The following is a 23,589-nucleotide window of genomic DNA, read 5'->3' as shown; positions in this document are numbered from 1 at the left end:
AGTCAACAAAACCCTGGGATGTCGAGAGAAGCTCCCCAGGTCCTGCCTTCCCTCACTGGACCTTCACCCAGAATTATAAGTGAGGATCACAGGCTCACTCCCACTGTGGAGCACTGCAGTTATAACACATTTCCACCTTATGGCCCAGAGAGTTGCATAGCTGATGTGATGTTTTCCAAGGGGCCTTCCTGCATCGATCCTGGGTTCTGTTTACTCAGGGCCAGTCGTTTGCCAGGAACATCCTAAATATCATTACTCTGTTTACCAGAGGTCCATGTGACAAGGAAATTAGCCCTGGTCCCTAGCCTTCTTTCCCCTCCACTGCTCAGGGTCACCCGCAGAGGAATGATCTCAGTGAGTGAGGGGATCCCAGGGCAACCTCCTGCCGGCCGCAAAGCAGCTGTGTGACTTTGGGCAACTTACAGCCTCCCTAGTATCTCATTCCTTCATCTCCTGTAATAGTTACCTCAGTGTAGTAATTTTATAATTGGCAATGGATTTTCACACCTGTGAATCTATGCTTTCTAATAACTCTTCACAGCTAACATTAATATTTTAATTTCATAAAGTACCACCAAAATAGATCTCAAGGGTATCTCCTTCTCTCTCTGCGAGCTCTTCATTCCAAGCCATCTTTACAGCTTCCTAGCTGATCATCCAGTCCCTCCATTGCCTCTTTCTTTGCATATTTTCCACCTAGCAGCCCAAGTAACCTTCTTAAAGAGTAAATCAAATTGTGTCACTCCTACTAACCTGCAGCGGCTTCCCATGGCTTATACGAAAATGGTGAGATGCTTGCCGTGGTCTACACCATCTGTCTCATTCTCCAAACTCACTTTGGCTTACTTTGTGTTAGCTAGACAGATGCCTTCTGTCCTAAAATAGATACTTCTTTCCTGCCTCAGAGTCTTTGCTTAGACTGTTCCCTCCACCCAAAATACTTTTCCTTCTCCCATTTTCTTCCACTTTCTCCTGCTTTATTTTTGCCCAATCTTCAGCAATTTGTGTAAATGACACCTCCTGGCCATTCAGTATAAATGAGGGCACCAGTTGTCATCTCTCGGTGCATCCTTTAATTTTTCTTTATTGCCCACTTTACAAGTTGTATGATTATTTGTTTACTACCTGTCTCCCCCAGGACACAGTAAATTTCTAGAGAACAAGGATTCTATTTATTTACCAGTTGTCCCCAAAGTCTAACAGGCTACCTGGTACCTAGTAGCTGCTAAGGCTTAGAATGATTAAGCCACCTGGCCATAGTCATGCCCTGATAGTCACACAATTACAAAGCTTTCTAAAGCCCCATGGGCTTAAGGTTGTATCTTGGTTATTTTAAGCTACCATCTTCCCCACCATTACGCAGAAGAGCAGGTGAGAGAAGAAATGAACTACCTTACCTGCCCCAACTCAATTATGAGCAAGCTACTGAATATACTTATTTCTGGCAAGGCATGTTATATAGTAATTGAGGGCAGACATCAGAGCCAGACTCTCTGGATCCGAATCCTAGTTCTGCATTTACTAGCTGTGTGACCTTGGATAAGTTACTTGACCTCTCTGCACCTCAGTTTCCTCATCTGTAAAAATCAGGATGGTATAGAATAATGTCTACATCATAAGGTTGTTATAAGGACTAAAGGAGTTGAATATTCATTAAGCATTTAACACATTGCCTAGGAGATTGTAAGGACCATACAGGTTTGGAATTACTGTTTCATTACATTGAAAAATAATACAGCATATGAATGTTTTAATTTAAAAACTTCAAAAGGCTGTGGTGAGACTTTCCTGGGTGGCTCAGTGGTAAAGAATTCACCTGCTAATGCAGAAGACACAAGTTCAATGCCTGGTTCAGAAAGATCCCGCAGGCCATGGAGCAGCTAAGCCCGTGTCCTACAACTGTTGAGCCTGTGCCCTGGAGCCCGTGCACCACAACAAGAAAAGCCACCGCAACGGGGAGCCTGCTTACTGCAAATAGAGAGCAGCCCCCGCTCACCACGCTAGAGGAAAGCCCACACAGCCGCGAAGGCCCAGCACAGCCAAAAATAAGTAAATAAGATTTGGGGGGGAAAAGGCTATGATGGAAAAAATAAGTCTTCCTCCTCCAACAAACTCCCAGTTTTCTCCAGTCCCCCAGTTCTTTCAGAGGAAGTGACTGCTACCAATTTCTTGGGGTTCATTCCAGAGATGATCTGTACGTATACAACTGTGTGTGTGTGGGTGGGTGTGTGTGGGTGTGTGTGTGTGTGACCTTGCCCATAGGTCTCAACAATCTAAATTTCTGTGGTTTTTGTCTGAGGGAGTTTGGTTTCTGGTAGGGCTTGTTTTTGTCTTTCTATCTAGTGGGAAGGTTATGCTTTGTTTCAGTGAGATAAGAGAGGGTGAATCTGGGTTGTCTCGGAGTCAGGCCATCCGTGATTTTCTGAAACACCTGGCCCTTGTAGGGCTGTACAGCAATTAAAGTGTTTGTTCCTGCTGTAGCAAGATGTGCCGTCTAAATCCAGGCACCTCCTTTCAAGGTGAAGCCTCTCCCTGAAAAACATGGAGGGCTCCAGTGGCATGAATCTGGGAGAATGCAGAGAGCCATAATCAGTTCTGGATTTGAGTGATTAGAAAATACGGAAAGTACTTCAGTGCTTTCAAATTGCTTCACAGCACATTGCCAAGAAAGCAGATTGCTCCAGTATTTTTCCCCAAAAAAATTCACAATCATTTCCCATTCCAAGAACATTCCAAGCTCTCAGAAATAGTCCTCTCTCTTTTTGTTTGCATCTAATCACTTGAACTCACACATCCTTGTGCCAAACTGTCACCTCTTAACAATATGGAGCATGCTGGTTACGTCACCGGGCTGATGGCATGAACACTGCTGTGGCTTCTCTGTTGCACTGATTGATGTTCCTGGCACCTGCCTCACTGAGTCGTGCATTGGCACAGCATGGCAGATAGTCCCTTTTCATTAGCGACATTTTTGACATCATCCAGGACAGATGACCTATGAAAAGACATTTCTCATCTGTGCCAGTCAGGTGTCAGTCCAGTGATGGAGCCCTTGCTAACAGCTTTAACTGGTGGTTGGTTCAGCCTCTGAGCCTGAGTCACAAGATCCAGCAGTGTTTGTTTCTTCTCTATCGATACGTAACAAAGCACCCAAGACTTAGTGACTTAAAACCACCCCCATACCATTCCTGCTCATAATTTCATGGACCAGGAATTTGGGTGATTCAGGGATCAGCAAGGTGATTCTTCTGTTCCATGTGGTCTCAGTGGAGGTCATTTGATGTTATTCAGCTAGGAGATGGGCAGGTTAAAGGATCCAAAAGGGCCTTGCTCACATGTCTGCTGTGTCTGCCACCTTTGAAGGCACAGCTGGGAGGCTGGGTTCAGCTGGGCCCCGGGCTCTCCATGTTGTCACAGGGCTTTTTACACGTGCTTGGTCTTCTCATACAGTGGCTGAGAGCTCCATGAGCAAACCATCCAAGAGACCCAGGCAACAGGGGCAGGGCTTCCCATGACCTAGCCTGGGAAGTCCCAGAATGTCACTTGTACTATAGTCTAGCACTAGTCACATCATCCCAAAGCCCAGACCAGACTCAAGACACAGAGGAGGAGACTCCACCTCTGTATGGGAAGATACCAGAGAATTTGAACCACCTTTCATCTAACCCAGGCTGTTTCAGGAACACACATCACTGAGTGTCCATGATGTCCGCACACATCCGTCCATGGTTCAGTGGCATTTTCTGGGCAAACTACACAGTGTGGAGGGGACAAAACCACAGGCAACCTGCTTTGAGTGAGAAGACAGTACAGCTGTCTTTTTTAAAATCAGAAAAACCTTAGTGTTCCCAGAAGTAGACTTCCACTTACATCACATGGGCTGGGACAGAGCTATGTAACCACCCTGACCTACAAAAGAACCAGAAGTGGGCTCTCTGCCCCCTCAAACATGAAACTCCACGGTCAACCCCAGTGAAAGTCAAAGGGTTCCCTTTCTCCTTCTCATCCTTAGTAACCTTCATCCTCTTTTCAAGTTTCTGATTTACAAAGAGATACAATGTTACCCTTCTTCCTCCCTTTTAAAACATTCTCTGGTGGCCCCTGAGTCCAAATTTTATACAGTGGCCCTGAATCCTCCCCCAGCAAAAGCATATCCCAATACTTGCTGTCTAAGGAGCCTGGTTACCCCACGACATAGGCAAAATTATGCCCTACCTCAGTTCCAAACCATCTCACCAGCAGGAAAAGGCCTAGTTTTTGTGGTGGCCCTAAGGCCCCCTGTGACCTGCCTCTCTTCTTTCCTCCCTCCTTCCCCACTCTCTTTTTTCGCCCTCCAATCCTCTCCTCTTCCTCTGCCCTTCTCTCCTTCCTCTCATGTGTCATTCCCTTTGCTCCACTCCTCTGATGGACAGGCAGCTCCTCACAAACTCCAGCATCCTCCTGCCCCAGGGCCTTTACACATGTTCTCATCTTTCTCCATCCTGCTTTCCCTTCCTTCAAGTCAGCATACACATGTTACTTGATGAGCAAGATCTGACTCAGCTGCTGTTTTTGAAAACAGCAAAATCAAAACCATGATAATAAAGCAGAGTTCTGGACCTTCCTTGCCCTGCAATATATTTGTCCATAACCACCATGCTGCTGCTGCTACTGTTGCTAAGTCGCTTCAGTCGTGTCCGACTCTGTGCGACCCCATAGACGGCAGCCCACCAGGCTCCCCCATCCCTGGGATTCTCCAGGCAAGAACACTGGAGTGGGTTGCCATTTCCTTCTCCAATGCATGAAAGTGAAAAGTGAAAGTGAAAAGTGAAAGTGAAGTCGATCAGTCATGTCCGACTCTTAGCGACCCCACGGACTGCAGCCTACCAGGCTCCTGTGTCCATGGGATTCTCCAGGCAAGAGTACTGGAGTGGGTTGCCAGTGCCTTCTCCAACCACCATGAATATATTTATTTGTTGTTTGTTTCCTGTTGGACATGACTGAGCGACTGAACTGAACTGAACTGAACTCCTGTCTCTACCCTTAAATCTTGGACAAGGCAGGTACTCCTCTATCTCCAGGGCCCAGGGTACATGGATCCCAATCCCTGTTTGTTGAGTGGATTGAATGAGTGCTTGCTTATAGAATGTTTCTGCTGAAAAACATATGACTAGCCATGTAGATTATCTTAATCCATGCTCTGTCAAAAGACTCTTTGGATGTGACCCGCGAAGTCCTATTCAGTTCATGGTTGTCTCTGCAGTAGTGGGCAGCAGTCATGTCTCCTTCCTTGTGGAATTTCAAATTTTGATTTACATTTTTTCATCATAACAGCAACTTTATTGTCAATAGCAAAGTTTAACAAATAACTGTACTTGATGCCTCCGAAACACAAGAGCAGGGATAATACTATGTTAGCCTACGGGGCTTGTAATTGAATTGAAGGATTATGTAACCTCAGGGCATGAGACAGTTTAGAACAGCAGGTCCCCAGGCCTGATGTGTGTTTCTCTTAAGACCATTTTCATGACAAAAATCTTCAGAATCCTGTAATGAGATATCTGAAAATGACACCATACTCACAGTACGATACCTGCCTTCTTTGCTATTAAAAGACAGACACGCTTCCCCCATGGTAAATTCACTTCACGTCACACGGCTGGTCTCTGCTGTCACTTTCCAGCCACATATTTATGTTGCTTTCATTTAAATTGACTGGAAGGGTATTCTGAGAGCCTTTCCCCGGCCTTTCTGAAGGGACAGTTTTGGTCCCTCATTTTCCTCCCACTAAGATCCGGTGACATCCTGATGGCATCTCTGCTTTATCAGTCTGACTTAGGCAATGCAAGGTGATGTGAATTCCAGGACAGCTTGATCATAAAGCCTCACAAATGAGTAGCCACTATGTATTGTTTTCCTATCTTCCCCGTACCCTAGATTATAGGTTTTCAAACATGTTTCTCAGCAACAACATAACCTTTTGCTCAAAGGGATTCCCACAGGGAAGAATAAATATTTTTAATAGTTAAAACTATTCAGAGTTTACTCATACCAGATCCTTTTATCAGTGTGAACAACTCAACTGCTTTCCTATAAACCATCAATGTCAAACATAAAATAAATAAAGACCCACTCAACAAAATGCAACAAAACCAAAAAGTGCCAGGGATTAACCCAAAGAAAATGTTTAAGAACTTTAGTGCAAAAACAATAGTCATTTCTGAAGAATATGGAAGACGATCTAAATAAATGTTGGTATATTATAAAGATATCAGTTCTCCTCAAATGGAATTCTAAATGCAACTCAATTCTAATTGAAATCCCAAAAACATGTTTATGGAACTTCAGAACTTGACTTTGAAATTTATATGGAATTAGCAGGAAGAGCAAAGGCACTTTTCACAAAGAACAAAAAGGGAAAATACACCCAGCAGAGATCAAGATGTATCACGGAGCAATAGCTTTTAGGTGCTCTTGTTGAAGGATTTGGCAGGAAGGGGAGGAGGCTGGACCAGAAGCAACCAGGATCTCCCCAGAGGCGGCCCTCAGGGAGCAGGAAGAAGCTGTGAGCACCTGCCCTGTGGGGTCTGCGAGCTCTGGCTGAAGCATAGGGGATGGGAGCGGGGCTTCCTGAAGCGCTAGAATCAGCCCTGTGATGGAGCAAGGCCCTCATTCCCGAGGTGGTGAAAGCACACACGTTCATGGAGTTGACATCACATCCTGACAAGTGCAGATTAATAAACCCAACAGGGAAGCCCGGCTGGTGCGCGGACAGCAGGAGCTATCAGGGCAGGCGCACTGTGCTTGCCAGGTCTTCAGGAACGCCGTCCTAGGTGTGAACCTGAGGGCAGGGCCATCAGGAAAGGGTCCTTCAGAGAAAGTGACCTTCAAGAGCAGTTCTCAAAGGCAGTAAGGAACCTGGGCGGGCAGACAGGGTGGTGAGGAATCAAGGGCAGTGGAAGTGGCTGGAGAAACCCACACTATGTATGGTTGGCCTAACCGTGCCAGGGCTTCTTTGAGATCAGCGGGCATGCGACTGTTTGCCTGCTTGAAAGCTCCAGCGGGCTCTCCTGTCCAAGGGCACTTGCCGTGTGTGTTTGTGTGTCTGTGTATCAGTGTGGCTCTGTTTGGATGTCTGTGTATATGTGTATATATGTATCTGTGTCTACATGTCTGTGCATGTGTGTGTGTGTGTCTGTGAGCGTCTATATCTGAGTGTGTCTGTGTATGCATCTACCATAACTATGTGTGTGTCATTTCAGTGCCAGAAACTAAAGGCCTAAGATGTTGAAGAGAAAAAACAAGAGATTGGAACTTTCGAAGTGCTTATTACTCGGTGCCACACACCTACAGTCACCTCCTGTCATTCTCCAGTCAGTGGCTATGGGAAGTATTGTGCTTTACCTCTGAGGAAGCTGAGGTTCAGAGAGGTGGCATTACTTGCTCATGGTCACCCAGCTCCTAAGTCTGCCTTCAGAGCTTGAACACTGCACTCACACAGGACTCTCATCTGTAGCCCTGTGTCCGTCTCCCGTACATACAGCCAGACATCTGTCTATTTCGTAAAATCACGTCAGTGCTTCAGCACTGATGTTTAGTGTTAGCTTGAAGCTGACACAAAGATTAAACTTTTACTTGCTTGCTGCGTTTTCTTTTTTTCTCACCCAACAGCAGAACTTATTTCCCCAGCTTCTGTTTTTAAAAATGGCTTCCATATGCACTTTCAAAAATTGTCATTTGATCCTAGAAGAAAGTCATTTTCATGCCTATTTGATTCAAAATGTGGAGACGTTATCCCTGAAAGGCAGTATTATAACCCCAAATTGTGGATCAGTTTAAATTAGCGAGAAAGATGCTTGCGTGCTGCCTCAGCTGGTGAGTGGACAGGCAACAGGAGCGAAAACCTTCACTGGGAAAGAATAAAATGCAGTCTGCTGGCTTTGTTTTTAATAAGATGATGGTCATTTAAATGCCTGGATAGAGGAAAGCAGGCTATTAATGCCTCTCATAGCGCAAATGCAGGGACAAGTTAAATAGCTCCTCTCTTTGGGGAATAGTAGAGCATTACTCTCAGATTTGAACATCAAAGATGGTCGAAATTGAATCTCTCTTTGTGTTGTACACATTACAAATACATTTCATTTGGGGCATGAAGAGAAAGTGAATGGTCTCCCTGAAATGAATGCTTTTGAGGGTAGAAATAGGCGCTCTCGCTCTCTCTCTCTCTCTCTCTCTCTCTCTCTCTCTCTCTCTGTCTCAGGTTTGCCTTGAAGTCAAGTCCACAAAGGTCTGTGACCAAATTATTGACTTGATGCCATTTGAAAGTAAACACTGCACACAGAAAGAAAAAAGCAATGAGGCATCCATTCAGTTATAGTTTCATCTTTGTTCTCTTGAGCTTATCACATGCTCTAGAGATGCAGTTAGAACTCCTTCAAAGGGGGGGGGGGAAGCAGAGTTTCCCAAGATAGAAAGCAGCCACAGCGATGATGCCCCTAAAGGATGGGGCAATCAGTGACGGTGGAAAAGCACTTTAATTTTGTCGGTGATGGCCCATTCCAAAAGCGTGTTGATGCAGAAACATCATTCAAAGGAGTTTTCTCTCAAATGAAACACTAAAGACGTCTCTGCTTTGTTCCCTCGATAGCTGGGCCTCGCATCATGGAGTGCCGGTTGGACGATTTGCATTCGATTCAGAGACACTTCCCCCTGACGGCAGTCAGGTTTCTTGCTAGTGGGTCTCTTGGTCTTGGATTTGCACCATGCTGTGCACTCACCTCTGGGTGCCGTCATATTGTAAAAACAAATCCTCGAGCTGCTGTCAGGGTCCATTTCTCTCCTAATCTCATGATAGCGGAGCCACCAAATCTGGCCTCTTCACCTCAGCCATTAAAAAGAATCTCGTGACCCATGTCAAACTGTCCTTTATAGGTTGTCTTGGGGCTCAGTGAGACTATATGATATACACGTGTGCAGGAGCACACACACACACACACACACACACTCACATAACGAGGGATCAGCATTGTGGTTTATATAAACTTGAGGGTCTACAAATTTGTTTCCTGTTTGTGTGTATGGATTCATGGATTCATTCATTCATAAAACACATTCCTATTGCAGGCTGATGTGAGTGGTCACCCCATGTGGGAACATTTCCCTTTACAAGCCCCCACTTTAGGTTAAGTCTCTAGGGGAACAGAAGCCAGTGCTTGCCCCAGTCTAGTTAACTTCCTGAAAACCAGCGTAAATGTCGTTGTTGTATCTGAGTTTTAGCAATGCAGTTGCAACAGCCTCTGTAGCTACTTGTGTGCTGGTAATTTCTCTCTTTGACTTCCCAGACTGGCAGCACTTAATCCCATATGGCCAATAGCAAAGGTAGCTTTGCTTCAACTCTAAGGACTTCAGGCCAGAACCACCATCATTGGCAGGAATTAAAAATCATGATGAGTCCATCTAATTCCAGAAAACTCTTCATGATGAAAAGTCTCCTCTGGCATTTCTGAAAAATCTTTACCCAATTGTTTATTTTCCTTTCCATGCATCCTGTTCCCATTCATGGTACACTAGGTCACACAGAGTTTCCTATCTAGTTGTGTGGTTCCGTCACTAAGCTGTGACCCTTTTGTGACCCCCCCCCTTGACTGTGGCCCATCAGGCTCCTCTGTCCATGGGATTTTCCAGGCAAGAATACTGGAGTGGGTTGCCATTTCCTCCTCTAGGGGATCTTCCCGACCCAGGAATCAAACCTGCATCTCCTGCGTTGGTAGGCAGATTCTTTACCACTGAGCCATCTAGAAAAGGTTACAAATTATTTTCTTGACCTCAGCACTGTTCCGCATCTTCTTTGTGTTAGGGAGAATTAGAATGTGAGGAGCTGATCCTTGGAGCTTAAAGGTAGCATCTTGCAATATGCCCATTTAGACAGGCTGTCTCCCCTGCTGAGTGTGTTCATGGAGGCATCTTCCCACTAGGCTCTTGGGAGAGGGAATATAGTTGTTCAGCAGACACACTATGGAGTCAGCCACCTTGGTTTGAACCCCAGTTCTGCCACTTACTAGTTGTCTCACCTTGGGTGAGTTATTTAACATCGCTGTAACTCAGCTTCCTATAAATAGGAAAGATAAGAGCATCTATCTCTTAAGGCTATTGAGTATATCCAACGGAGTGCTGTTTACAGAGCACACAGAACAGTGCCTGGTACATCTGTAGTTGCCAAACTGCTTTCAGTCCTTTTTGCTCTTGCAGATGTCATTTTTCAGGCAGTCTTCAAAGGTTCAGTAGTAAGTCACTGAATTATCTTATCTCCTTTTTCATTTGAAAAGAAGTCTCTTCATCATGTTCCAGTTTTTAGATCCTCCCACACCTGTCTATAAGATGGAAACTGGTCTTACTGGCAATCTGGCTTTTAGTTGAGCAGAAGTTATCCTGAAGTTGAATAACTATACATGCTATATTTCCAAGTTTTTCTGTCCTTTGTACAATGAGGAGTAAATCAGTGTGACATGATACTTGACTTGTTTCCTTTCAGTAACTCCCAGCTTCCTTTGGGGTCTACAGCTTTTTGGCAGACTAAAAAAAAAAAAAAAAAAAAAAAATTCCTCTTTTCAACATATTGATTAAGAAAATCTGGGCAAGCAATTACGGTGCTAATTTTTTAATCCTGGTGAAACATCCTTAGGCCACTGTTTATGTAGTTAGGGCTCACAACCTTCTGCAAGTCCCTGCCTTCTCCTGTATCATCAGATCTCTGGGTCACAGCAGGCGTTTGCCATTTAATGTAAGGTGCATAATGGACTGCCTGCGAAACGTGTCTTAACCTTCTATGTTGTCTTTGCATCCTGGATTTTAAATTCACTCGCATCTTCCCACTTTTTATGGCATTTAAGTAGGAAGAATGGTAAGTGGATTTCTACATCAATGAAATTTAAAGGACTGAATAAACATTCTTTGTACTTTGATCCTGTAATTTTTTCATAATTTGGGGTGATTGTTTCTATTGTGGTAGGGAGCCAAGTATTCAAGAAAGTGACATCCTGGACAGAACTGAAGTGTAGACTACAAAATTATAAGAATTGTTTGAATTACTTCCCCTTCAGTGGCATTAATTTCCTTTGTCTTCCAGTCTTTTTCCCTCCATTTTATTCTGTTTCCAAATCTTCTTGCCTTCTCATTCTTCTCTCATCTCTTGCCCTTTTGTCCCTCTTGAATAGCTAAAGTTTGTTTGTCCATTTTATTGCTTTTCCTCCCCTCTTCTAGGACACTTTTCTGATATTTTTTGATGCTCAGTGCATCAGAGGGTAGAAACTCAGCTGTGCTGACCCGACGGCTGGATATAATTTAGCGCTGATTCTCTCTGCCTGGCAGACTCTTCAGAATCCAGCCAGGCTGCAGGATGAGATCCAGGAGAACGTCCAAGTTGTTCTCTAGCCAGCATGCAGCATCCATTCCACGCACCGGTCAGGCTGCTTGTTCTCTCTTTCATCTCCATGTCCAAGCTGTTGCTGCCATCTTGTCTTCTATATGCTGACCACTCTCCTGATGGCACTTTTGTATGCTGTGAATCCCCCTGAAACTGGTCTTATTGTCAGTCTGGCTTTTAGTTGAGCAAAGGGTATCCTGAAGCAATGAAGAGGATTCCAACAGTTGAGGCTACATGCATTTTCCCTTCACAGACTTCCTTCCTGCAGAGATATTGAAGACAAAATAGTTGAAACTGTGGAGTTAAAACACTAAAATGGACGGAGTCACAGGCGTCCATACCAAAGGCAACCAGGCTAAGGAGGATTAACAGAGCACTATTAAATAGAGATTTAATTCAATTCAACAGCATCTGAGCACCTACAGAGTGCCAGGAACTCTGCTGGGTGCTCAATTAACAAAATGAGTATGTTGATTCCTTGCCCTAAAGGACAGAAAGCAAGTAGGTTAAGGTGCCTTTGATGAGCTCGCACAGGGTATACTTGAAACAGACACACTGGAGGGAATGACTTACACCAGGGATGGGGTGGGGGGGCGCATTCGGGAATACCGCCTGCAGGAGGGAACTTCCAAGTGACTCACTAGATTAGAAGATCTCATAAGATTCCAACACAAAAAGACAGGATGTGTGGGATTTAGAGAGATATGTTCAGTTTGTGTTTTGAAAGCCTTACGCTGATAACAATGTGAAAGATAGGAGAAAGGTGCCAGGACTAGATAGTAAATGGTAAGAAAGAGAAAGAGTAAGTGGTAAGAAACGAGAGTTCAAATAGGACTCCTGCAGTAACCTCAACAAGGCTTCCGGCTAAGGCAGGGACAGTAGGAATGGAGCAGAAAAGACAGAACTGAGGCTGTTCAAGGTGGAATTGATAGGGCTTCATGACAGTATTCTTGTGCTTCCCTTGTGGCTCAGCGGGTAGAGAATCAACCTGCAATGTGGGAGACCTCGGTTCGATCCCTGGGTTGGGAAGATCCCCTGGAGAAGGGAAAGGCTACCCACTCCAGTGTTCTGGCCTGGAGAATTCCACAGACTGTATAGTTCATGGGGTCACGAAGAGTCAGACACGACTGAGCAACTTTCACTTTCATGATTGGTTGGGTTGTGGGTGTGGCTATAGAAGCATCAGCATCACTTCAAGCCCAGCCTTTGGATCTTAGTCATATGTAATATAACCAAGCTCACATTTCTGTGAAGGAGAACAGTGGGCTTATCTGTATGTGTCAACTCAAAAAAATCCTTTTAAAAAAAGGATAGGGGAAGAGAATGGAACCTCTTGCCACTTTCAAGACTGAGCAATAAATGTGTGTATACCCCCCACCGCAAATTTGATAAGACTTAAGAAGAAAGTACCTTTTGCCTGATTTTGTAAACATAATCATTTCATTTACAGAGATGCAAAAATGCAAAGATGTAGATGTCATCAGTGAACATGTTAGCTTCTTAACCCCATACCTATACAAAAAACTTACCGAGAACATGTTCTAGAAACTTGCTATTAGAAGGACTCAAACAGATTTTTTAAAATAAGAAATAAATTCCAAATGTTGCATCAGTTCAGTTCAGTCACTCAGTCATGTCCGACTCTGCGACCCCATGAATCGCAGCACGCCAGGCCTCCCTGTCCATCACCAACTCCTGGAGTTCACTCAAACTCACATCCATCAAGTCAGTGATGCCATCCAGCCATCTCATCCTCTGTCATCCCCTTCTCCTGCCCCCAATCCCTCCCAGAATCAGAGTCTTTTCCAATGAGTCAGCTCTTCGCATGAGGTGGCCAAAGTACTGGAGTTTCAGCTTTAGCATCATTCCTTCCAAAGGACACCCAGGGCTGATCTCCTTTAGAATGGACTGGTTGGATCTCCTTGCAGTCCAAGGGACTCTAAAGAGTCTTCTCCAACACCACAGTTCAAAACCATCAATTCTTCGGTGCTCAGCTTTCTTCACAGTCCAACTCTCACATCCATACATGACCACTGGAAAAACCATAGCCTTGACTAGACGGACCTTTGTTGGCAAAGTAACCTCTTTGCTTTTCAATATGCTATCTAGGTTGGTCATAGAGATAGTATCTAATATTGTATATTCTTTGCTTTCAAACCATATTCCTTTCACTGTCTTTGACAATGTCATTTTCTCCCTGGAAACGCCAGCTGAAAAGTAAGAGAAGTGAAAAAATATTGACTATTCAGCCAGAATTCTGGATTGATGCCCATGGAGGCAATAATAATGAAAAATGGAATGACTAACCCTGATTACTTACTATATGCCAGGCACTGTGCTAAGCATTTTATATAGATTAGTTCGTTCAATTTTCAACATCATCCTATGAATCTGTTATACTAAAAACTTAACTATATTATAACCTCTTCTATTATGACCATTTTACTGATAAAGATACTGAAAGTTACAGTAGTAAATAATTTGCCCCAGGGCATAAGGGAAATAATAGCTAGACCCAGGTTCAAATCGAGGTTTGTTGGACCCCAGAATTCACTTTCTTAACCACTGAATAATACTACTTTGACAAACAGCTGGGATCCCTTTTGAGCTTTCTTTTTGAAAATCAAAACTTATATTATCTCTTTCCTTGCGTTATACATTCTTTAAATAGTGCCAACAGTCTCCATGTATCTGATTACAAAAGAATATGACATTTATAGACTTCCTTTGGCATGACATAACTAGTTATTATTTTTGTCATTCTTCTCCTTTGACCTTTTTCTTCTCCAGTATAAACTTGTGCAGAGAATGTAAAAACAAGGCTCTAATCCTGAGTGCCCACTTATTGTGACTATAATAAGTGAGCCTAAATCCACATCACTGCTGGGCTTTGACCCAGTCATAGAATGATAGCTCCTACATACGGAGAATTTCCAATGTTCCCAACATCACATAAAACCCCTTAGAGCAATGCAGTAAGGGAGTACTAGAATTAGCCCCATTTTGCAGATGAGGAAACTAAGGCTTCAAAGGCCATGCAGCTAATAAGCAGTAAACCGTGGATTAGAACCCACACCTCTTGACTCCAGAAATTATGCTGAGTGCCATAAGATCTCCTTGTTCATCTCCATGGTGATAAGGGCTCCTGATACCAGCTTCACTCTGCTTTTGTGACGATCAGAAGGATGCTATGATGGGAGTTCCCTGGTTTAGTTGAAGGAAAACTAATAAATGCTTTAAAGTGCCTAATAATTAATACCTATCACATACATAATGAATACTATTTGCCAGTTATGTGTTAGGTATCTGTAATATCTACCACAACCCTACCAGGCAGCCATTATTGTTCCCATCATATATGAGTGTGAAAGCCGTGTGTCGAAGAGGTTAGCTAACTCGCCCAAGCTCTCATGGCTGGTGAGTGGCAGCGGTAGTTGTCAAGTCAAAGTCTGTGGGGTCCACAGTACAAATGAAGGGACTGTCATGCTGTATCATTGCATGCTTTTCTCCATCCCTTTGGGAAAAAGGAAGAACATTATGACAAAGTATCAATGTTTAAAGTTACCTTAGGATTGTTGAGATTTTTAATTACACAATTGAAAGGACACATAAATGTCCAGGAAATCTTTTTTTTTTTTTTTTTTTTTTAACCACACTGTTTGGGGTTAATTCTCTTGCCTGGGTGGCTCATTGCTTTTCTTTAAAAATCCTTTCCAGAAACCTGCTTATTCTCTCCTGTTCTCTTCCCCTCCCCAACCCACCTCAGCAGGGAAGGAGCAGAACAGCTCTTCCTGGTCCCATTTTTCTTGTTTGATCATCCAGAGCATGTAAATTACAGTGAAATATGGCCTGAGTCAGCTCCTCACAGGACAGAAATCAGTAACCATTGATATTGCTAAGCAACACCGCAGAGGAGCAAGACTGCAAATTAGGTGACAAATTTATAAGAAGTTGGAGTGTCTGGGGACTCCCTTGGGTGTTTCATTATGAACCATCTGGATGATCCACAGTAATGACCACACATTACTGTTCACTGTTCAAGGATGATAATTCCCATATAATTATATGGCACCTCCCTCTGTGATCCTCACCTACCTTTCAGAATCTTTTACTGTGTTTTTCACAATCCAGATATTTCCCTGAAAAATAACTGGGAACAGTTACACCTAATGGACAATGTTCATTCCTCTCCAAAATAAGATTTTTTTAAATTACTCTTTTGATTCATGTGGTGGCATAGCTAGATGGCAAGAATGTGGAAAAAAAAAAAAAAAGAGTGTGTTAGTCATGGCATACTAGCATTTCTGTTGGCCTGATGTGGACTTAGCCTTGGTGTCCCAGAGAAACCTGAGGTGATGAGACTCATCGTCTGCTCCTAAGTCAGAGATAAGTACACTGTGGTACCCACACCAAGGGAGATAGGTAAGCCTCAAGGGAGATGAGGAGGGGAACCAAAGCCTTTGACTTTTCCAGAAGGGTAGCCGAGCAAGGACCCCTCCCAGTTCCAAAAGCCTAGCTGGTCTCACTTGTTCGTTCAATCACTCATTCACTAATATTTATAAGAAAATTGGACTCACCATCCTGATTTTAAACCAAGCCCAGAGTGGTTTGCTTTTTTTTAATTTGGAATTGGTTACCAACATTTAAGGTGCTTCCCTGGTGTCTCAGATGGTTTAAAAAAAAAAAAAGACAAAACTGCCTGCAATGTGGGAGACCTAGGTTCGATACCAGGGTCAGGAAGATCCCCTGGAGAAGGGAGTAACAACCCGTTCCAGTATTCTTGCCTGGAGAATTCCATGGACAGAGGAGCCTGGCAGGCTACAGTCCATGGGATCACAAAGAGTCGAACACAACTGAACTACTAACACACACACACACACACACACACACACACACACACACATACACACACTCCAACATTTAAAAGTCAGGAATTTTCACATAAAAGTCCAGATATCTGGCTTCCCTTGAATAATCAGATCTCTCAACACTATCCTAGCCTTTCCTCGTGGAATGGGAGCTAAGAGGCTGTCACCCCTTTAGGCATTCACTGGCCACTTTTCCATAGTCCCTACCACTCCCTATTGTGGGCCTCGGTCCACTGTCCTCACCGACACACCTGGCCCCTGTGGTTCATGGGCGCTTTATCAGAATGCTGCTGTGCCCCAGGCACTGGGCCAGCTGCTGCGGATCTTTCTGATCCCTAATTTGGAACTAGTATCAGTAGTCCTAAGGGACTGGGGCCTCGGAATGATATCAGCAGATTGACATCAACAAGGAAACACATGTAGAAAGTCAGGGAGGCCAGAACAAGAACAAAGCAAAACAAGTGTGTCTGGGGTTGCTGGAAGCTTGAAAGGAAGAGTGAGTTTTTCATGAAGGGGCTGGATTCAGAGGGTGTGAAAATCAGGTGATAAATGTCGAAGAGGCAGCGATGTATCTAAGGACATAAATCCTACTTGACACTCAGTAGCTGAGGGAAGGTTACTCACAAGTTCAGCCTTTTATTTTTATTTGCAAACTTACTGCCTTTCCTCCAAAAGCCTAAGTGAGCGATTTTAATCCCATAGAAGAAAAAGAAGCACTCGTTAGCATAGATTTGCAAGAGCTGAATATGAGAAGAACTCCATAGGACAAAATCACCTCTGTTTACACCTTGTGTATGACATAGATATGTTACCACATGTTGGATATAGCTGTCCCCATGTAACTGTGTACTCAGGAGGCTCTTAGGGAAGTTTAACACACAAACATTATTCCCCCACAGATTGCTAAGCAGAACTTCTGCAGTGAGTCAGTGCTCTGAAAGCTTTTTTTGAGTGAGAATTTGAATTTGAAGGTTAAAATATTCCTTTTATTCTGACTTGAGTCTGAAGTGAGAATATGGCTGTTTCCTCATTTAACCTCCATCTCTTAAGGGTTTGTTTTTTTTTTAACTTAAGAAAATTACTTGCTTTGACATGAACAACTGTTATAAAGGAGTAAACCAAAGAAAGCCTTTTAATGGAAAGCAGTTAATTTTGGTGGACCATACAGCCCCTTTTTAGGTAAAATCAAACAAAAAGCTTTAAATTGGGCTGACCTAGAAATATCTTTTAGCTCGGGATACATATTGATTTTGATGAAAAATTTTCACACAGGGAGAGAAGAGAAACAAAGTCAACCCAAATCAAGCACTGTAAGAAACTTTAAAAAATTGTATGGATCTACAAATATAAATGTTATGTTTGTAGGGAGTGGATAGGAAATGACAAATACATAACTCCCATACTATTGATTCACAAAACTTTAATAATAAAAATAAATTCACAAATTAAAAAGAAAAAAACACCTTAGACTAAAATGTTAATACTACCAAACATGGTTCTGGAAGTTAGCCAGGGCAGCCTTTCATTAGACTGAAAGTTTTCCTCTTGACATTCTTCCTTGTGTTTAAGGGAAGGCATCTGGGGAAGAAGGGTGGTGGGTTCTTGACTAGGACGTTTCAAGTATTGACACTGGCATTGGTGCCCACCCACAGAGATAATGAGAGTCTGATAAGATTTAACAACCTCATGCTGGGCTGAAATAGAGGCTCCTGTTGGAACTTTGGCAGACAAGGAAGAGAGATGTCCTTCAGCAGATGCATGGATAAGAAAGCTGTGGTACATATACACAAGGGAATATTACTCAGCCATTAAAAAGAATACATTTGAATCAGTTCTGAGGTGGATGAAACTGGAGCCTATTATACCAAGTGAAATAAGTAAGAAAGAGGAACACCAATACAGTATACTAATGCATGTATACTAACAGTATAGAATTTAGAAAGATAGTAACGATGACCCTGTATGCAAGACAGCAAAAGAGACATGCAGATGTACAGAAGAGTCTTTTGGACTCTGTGGGAGAGGGCGAGGGTGGGATGATTTGAGAGAATATCATTGTTCAGTTGAGTCACTCAGTCATGTCCAACTCTTTGCAACCCCAAGAACTGCAGCATGCCAGGCCTCCCTGTCCATCACCAACTCCTGGAGTCCACCCAAACTCATGTCCATTGAGTCGGTGATGCCATCCAACCATCCCATCCTCTGTCATCCCCTTCTCCTGCCCTCAGTCTTACCCAACATCAGGGTCTTTTCCAATGAATCAGCTCTTCGCATGAGGTAGCCAAAGTATTGGAATTTCAGCTTAAACATCAGTCCTTCCAATGAACACCCAGGATTGATCTCCTTTAGGATGGACTGGTTAAATCTCCTTGCAGTCCAAGGGACTCTTACGAGTCTTCTCCAACACCACAGTTCAAAAGCATCAATTCTTCTGCACTCAGCTTTCTTCACAGTCCAACTCTCACATCCATACATGACTACTGGAAAAACCATAGACTTGACTAGACGGACCTTTGTTGACAACATGTATATTATCATATGTGAAACAGATTGCCAGTCCAGGTTCAATGCATGAGACAGGGTGCTTAGGGCTGGTGCACTGGAATGACCCTGAGGGATGGGATGGGGAGGGAGGTGGGAGGGGGGTTCAGGATGGGAAACACATGTACACCCATGGCTGATTCACATCAATGTATGGCAAAAACCACTACAATATTGTAAAGTAATTAGCCTCCAATTTAAATAAATTTTTTTAATCAAGTAATGGATTAACTATCAAGTGTCTGAAACATTTTCCTTTAAGCACCAAATTTAACATTCACTTTAACATAGGCATTTTTTCTAAAATTGATTGCAGTATTCTATGCCTTTATGGAAAGAATTTATTAATAGAAATTACTTTTAATGCTTAAGGATATGATGATGAATGTTATTGCATTCTCTTAAATATAAAATCTTTAAAATGACTGAAGTACATAAAATTATCTACTTTTATACTTAAAGGCCCTAAACTTACATAATTTGCAATTTTTGTACTAGTTTTTCAGAATCTCTGGCATCTTCTTCACTGAAATGATACCAAAGTAACTTTCTTTTGTAATTGAGAATTAGTATCTAGCAGTCATTAATACTACATAAGACTTGCTTCAGAAAAGTTGGGTTTGAATATATGTATATCACGGAACTTGGTTAAATTAAGAACTTAATGATACCTCAGTTGTGACAATAAGATCTAACCTAGAGTATCATACTGTGAAGTTTAATTAAAATAGAGCATGCAGAGCTGCTTGAGTACTAATAAACAGTCAATAAATACAAAAGAAAAAAAAGGAAGAGAGGTACCAATTATTAAGGATACCTGTGCCACATGACACAAAGTGCTTTATAGATATGTTCCTTTCTGATCCTCCAAAAACCCTCCTGAGAATAGGTATTTATTGCTCTTGTCCCTATTTTACTAAAGAAGAGACTAAAGGTTCAGAGAAGATCACCAGCTCATAAGTCATAGAACCAAGCTCTGAATTAGCTATCTTAACTGTCTCACTCAGAAGCCCTCTATTATTTTAGTTTATTTTACTGAAGTATAGTTGCTTTACAATGTTGTATTTTTACTGTACAGCAAAATAATTCAGTTACACATATAGAAATTATTTTTTGATACTGAATATAGTCCCCTGTGCTATACACATGGGACCTTGTTTATCCATTCTGTGTATAATAGCTTGCATCTGCTAATCCCAAACTACCCTTCCCCTACCCCCTCTTAACCTTGATGGCAATATTATGGGATCAGCAGTCCAGAAGCCTTAAGTATCAGGGCCTGCTGTCCTGACTTCAGCAAGTCCAGTGAATTTCAGCAAACCAAAGCACTGTTATTTGGGAGCTGTGCATTTATATGCTTTGATTAAGAAATATGAGGAGTACATGTGATACACAAAAAGCACTGTTTTAGTTGGGAGGGATCCAAAGAGGAATACAGCCTCAGTCTCCAAGATATGGACATCCTAACTGGAGAGACAGACTTTGCAAATATTACAGGGGAGGGTGCATAGGCCCTAAGCTGGAACATTGGTGATCAGATGAATGAAGGGTCTGCTTTTCACATCCTGTCCCCGTGGTTATGGTCCATGTTTTGACATTCTTCGCAGATCTGAGAGTAGAAGGGTAGGACTGATGAAGAAATTTCTTTTAAATTCTAGCCCAAATGGCAGAATATCTTTTATTGTTGGACACCAAATAGCTATTTTAAACTTGTGTAAATACTGTTGAATTAGTTTCAACAAACCTGTGTAAAATAGCAAGTTTTCTTAAGTGTTCCGCTCCATGTGCCATGGGCTCTCCTTCACTCTTCTTGGTGATGCTTGCAATAATGAGGCTGCTCATGGTTGATTGCTTAGTGGGTATTATTATCTCACCTACTCTTCACCACAGCTTTGTGAGACGGATATTAATACAAGCATGCCCTTTTATAGCTGAGGACACCAAGACTCAGAAAGGCAAAGCAATTTGCTCAAAGTCACACAGCTAAAAAGTGGCAGATCTTGGGTTCAAACCTATACCCTGGCTTCAAAGCCTGTGTTCTTAACTTCTTTTAGCTACTGAAAATAATCCTTTCCTGGATGTGATATAATCTGATATTTGCATACTTCTTTAATAGGTATTAGACAACTTTACCAAGGAACTAATCTCTATGTTAAGAAAATCTAAAACCTAAATTTTAGATCTACAAACTCAGTGTCAAAAATAAAGCAGCTCTTTGACTTAAGAAAACACACAAGTTATTTTTTCCATCAACCAACACTTAATGAATGTTGCTTTCACTGATTTCTCTACCTCTGCTTTTTATTCTAACAAAATGAATTCAGCATAGATTTTTCTGTTGACTTTCTGTTTTATATGTCAGAATTCTAAGGCCTGAAAGGTTCTGCTCCTGTCTGGGGAAATTTGTTGAAAAAAGGGTTGAGAATGCCAGAGGTTCCTAAAGTGGAACTGAGGTCAGTGTTGGAAGGAGAAATCTGTGTCCATGCCCTTTTTAAGAAAGGAAGAAATTAGGGGCCAAAAAGCACTAGTTCTTAGTCGCAGATCTGTTGAGACTGAAAATCTTTTCCTTGACTTATCAACCAAGACGTACGGACAAGAATTCAGAGGTACCTTAAAGCCAGGTAATGACCTTGCTGGAAGGCCTGAGGGGAAGTGGGCAGAGGAAGGGCAGCAGATTCAGGCTCTCCTAGAGCCCCAGGAGCTTGGACGCCCATGGTCCAGCTGCCCAAATGGCATGAGTGGGTCATGCCATGTTAGGCAGCTGATCAGCTCATAGGCTCATCTCCAACACCCGCCACTGGATTCTAGACTTTTTCTTAGAGAAATGTTATAGAGAAGAGACACCCGGTGGTAAACAGGATGATCTTCACTACTGATCCATCCCTTTTCCTCTTGCTCAGTTGACATAATGGAAGTTATTCAATAGTATTAAATAGCACCCTCTTGAACCCCCTCCCTCCTCCCTCCTATCCCAAGAAATTCAGCTTGGATTGGGACCAGTTTGAATCCTAATCCAATGATGCTACAGTTGCCAGGGCTACTCTCCACGGGGAATGTGCTGACGGGAGCCCATTGCCGCTTGCAGGTGAGTTTTCATTCCTGCCTCTCAGGCCACCTTCCACGAGGTGTCCACAGGCTGTGGGATGCTAGGTAGGTGCAGATGTGCTCCGACTTAAGGATGCGCATCACGTCTGTCCTAGTCACATGTCGCACCCTCTCCCTGCACCTTCTCAGCCCCTGGTTCAAGGAAGGGAGGCGCTGGCTATTGGAGATACTGTCCCACCAGCCCCAGGAGACCACCCTGACCATTTGGAAGCACTGAGGTGCCGAGTTCATCGTCTCAGTACCCCATTGAGGTCAACGATAAAAACTATTCCAACAAGCTGGTTTCCTTCACATTCCCGTGTACCTTTTTTAAAGTAAGCACCAAACATGGTTCTCTTCACTTGCAAATACTGTTTCCTTGCCCACCTTCTTCACTGTGCTTCAGGTCACTCCATCACCTGTTGTCATTCAGCCTTTCACTGCTCTTATTCCTTCTCCTCCACCAGCTTTAGCCTCCTTTTAGGTATATCCTGTTCAGTTCTTGTCCCCCTGCCCCAGTCCTCATCTAAGGAAGTACCTAAGAACAATCTAGGAATCGCCACAGCAGCAAGAATGTGTGAGTTTTGTCAGCCACCCCTGGATCCAATTCTGACCATGTTGGTATTAATTTAATAAATTAATCAAAGAATATGATTGTATGTGTGTTATACCTGGCTCCATGAGAGAGGGGGTAAAGACTTAATCACATCTGTCTCTAGCAGATGTTTGAAAGTTTGGAACTGATAACACGAAGACCGGTGTGTGTGTGTACAGAGGCAGCATCTCAAAAGTTAAAAATGCAGTAGTGTATCTCCACTGTGTAGAAATATGGTTTTGGCCTAGCTTTGCAAACATGAACTCCACATTCTGTTTCCTTGGCAAATGAAGAGAATGCCAGCTGCTTATTCGCCTGCTTTACCTCAGGGAAAGAGTGGAGGTTACCAAAAAATTAGTTGGCTGGTATAATTCATCAGCTTACTGCAGGATTATACATACACATCACACCACTCACACACAAGGCATAGATTATGTGTAAAGCCACCATGAACATGTGTTTAATATTTATGAAGGAATTTAGATCACCTTAAAATCCCAGACTTTGGCAGTCTCACTTATATAATAGACTACTGTTATTAAAATGGCAGAAAAAAGTTTTTCTACTGAAGGCAATCCCTAGAAGTCAATTTTTTAAAAAGCCTTCTTGTTTTGATGCAAAATTCAATTTCTGATTGAAGCACTTGCATCCTTTGTCATGGGTCTAACAAAATCCAGAATAGGCAGGTTTTTGCAGAAACGTAAAAATGAGGCGATTTTTCTCCCCAAGGCATACTTTTGTATTAGTGTGTTAAAATAGCTTTAGGTATAATTTTAGGCACATGGAAAAAGAATGTGTATAACATATACTATAAAGAGAAGAATATTTATTACTGTGTTTTAAACTAGAGCCTTATCTTATACACAAAACCCATCAGTTATTAGTTCATTCATATGTGAGTTTTCAGCAGCCTACCAAGTTAATGAGCCACTGAAGCATTCCACAGAATCACAGGAGTATCTCTCAAGTCTCATTAATATCTCTAAGTTTATTGGGAGAGTGTTGTGATGACCAGGAAAATATTATTAACCTGCTCACAATGTTGCTTCAAATAATCTGGAATTTTCAGATGAACAGGAATGAAAGTTTCTATTTTAGAA

The 23,589-nt window shown here is 42.7% G+C and overlaps 1 protein-coding gene across 4 annotated transcripts in view; it reads left to right on the top strand.

The window, feature by feature from the left end:
- Positions 1 to 23,589, top strand: part of SLC24A2 (solute carrier family 24 member 2) — a 287,824-nt gene that overhangs the window by 191,739 nt on the left and 72,496 nt on the right. The window lies entirely within an intron of this gene.

The sequence above is a fragment of the Ovis aries genome, chromosome 2 (genome assembly GCF_016772045.2).
Source record: "Ovis aries strain OAR_USU_Benz2616 breed Rambouillet chromosome 2, ARS-UI_Ramb_v3.0, whole genome shotgun sequence".
Lineage (NCBI taxonomy): Eukaryota > Metazoa > Chordata > Mammalia > Artiodactyla > Bovidae > Ovis > Ovis aries.
The sequence above is the reverse complement of the archived record's forward strand: the minus strand, read 5'-3'. Positions and strand labels throughout refer to the sequence as shown.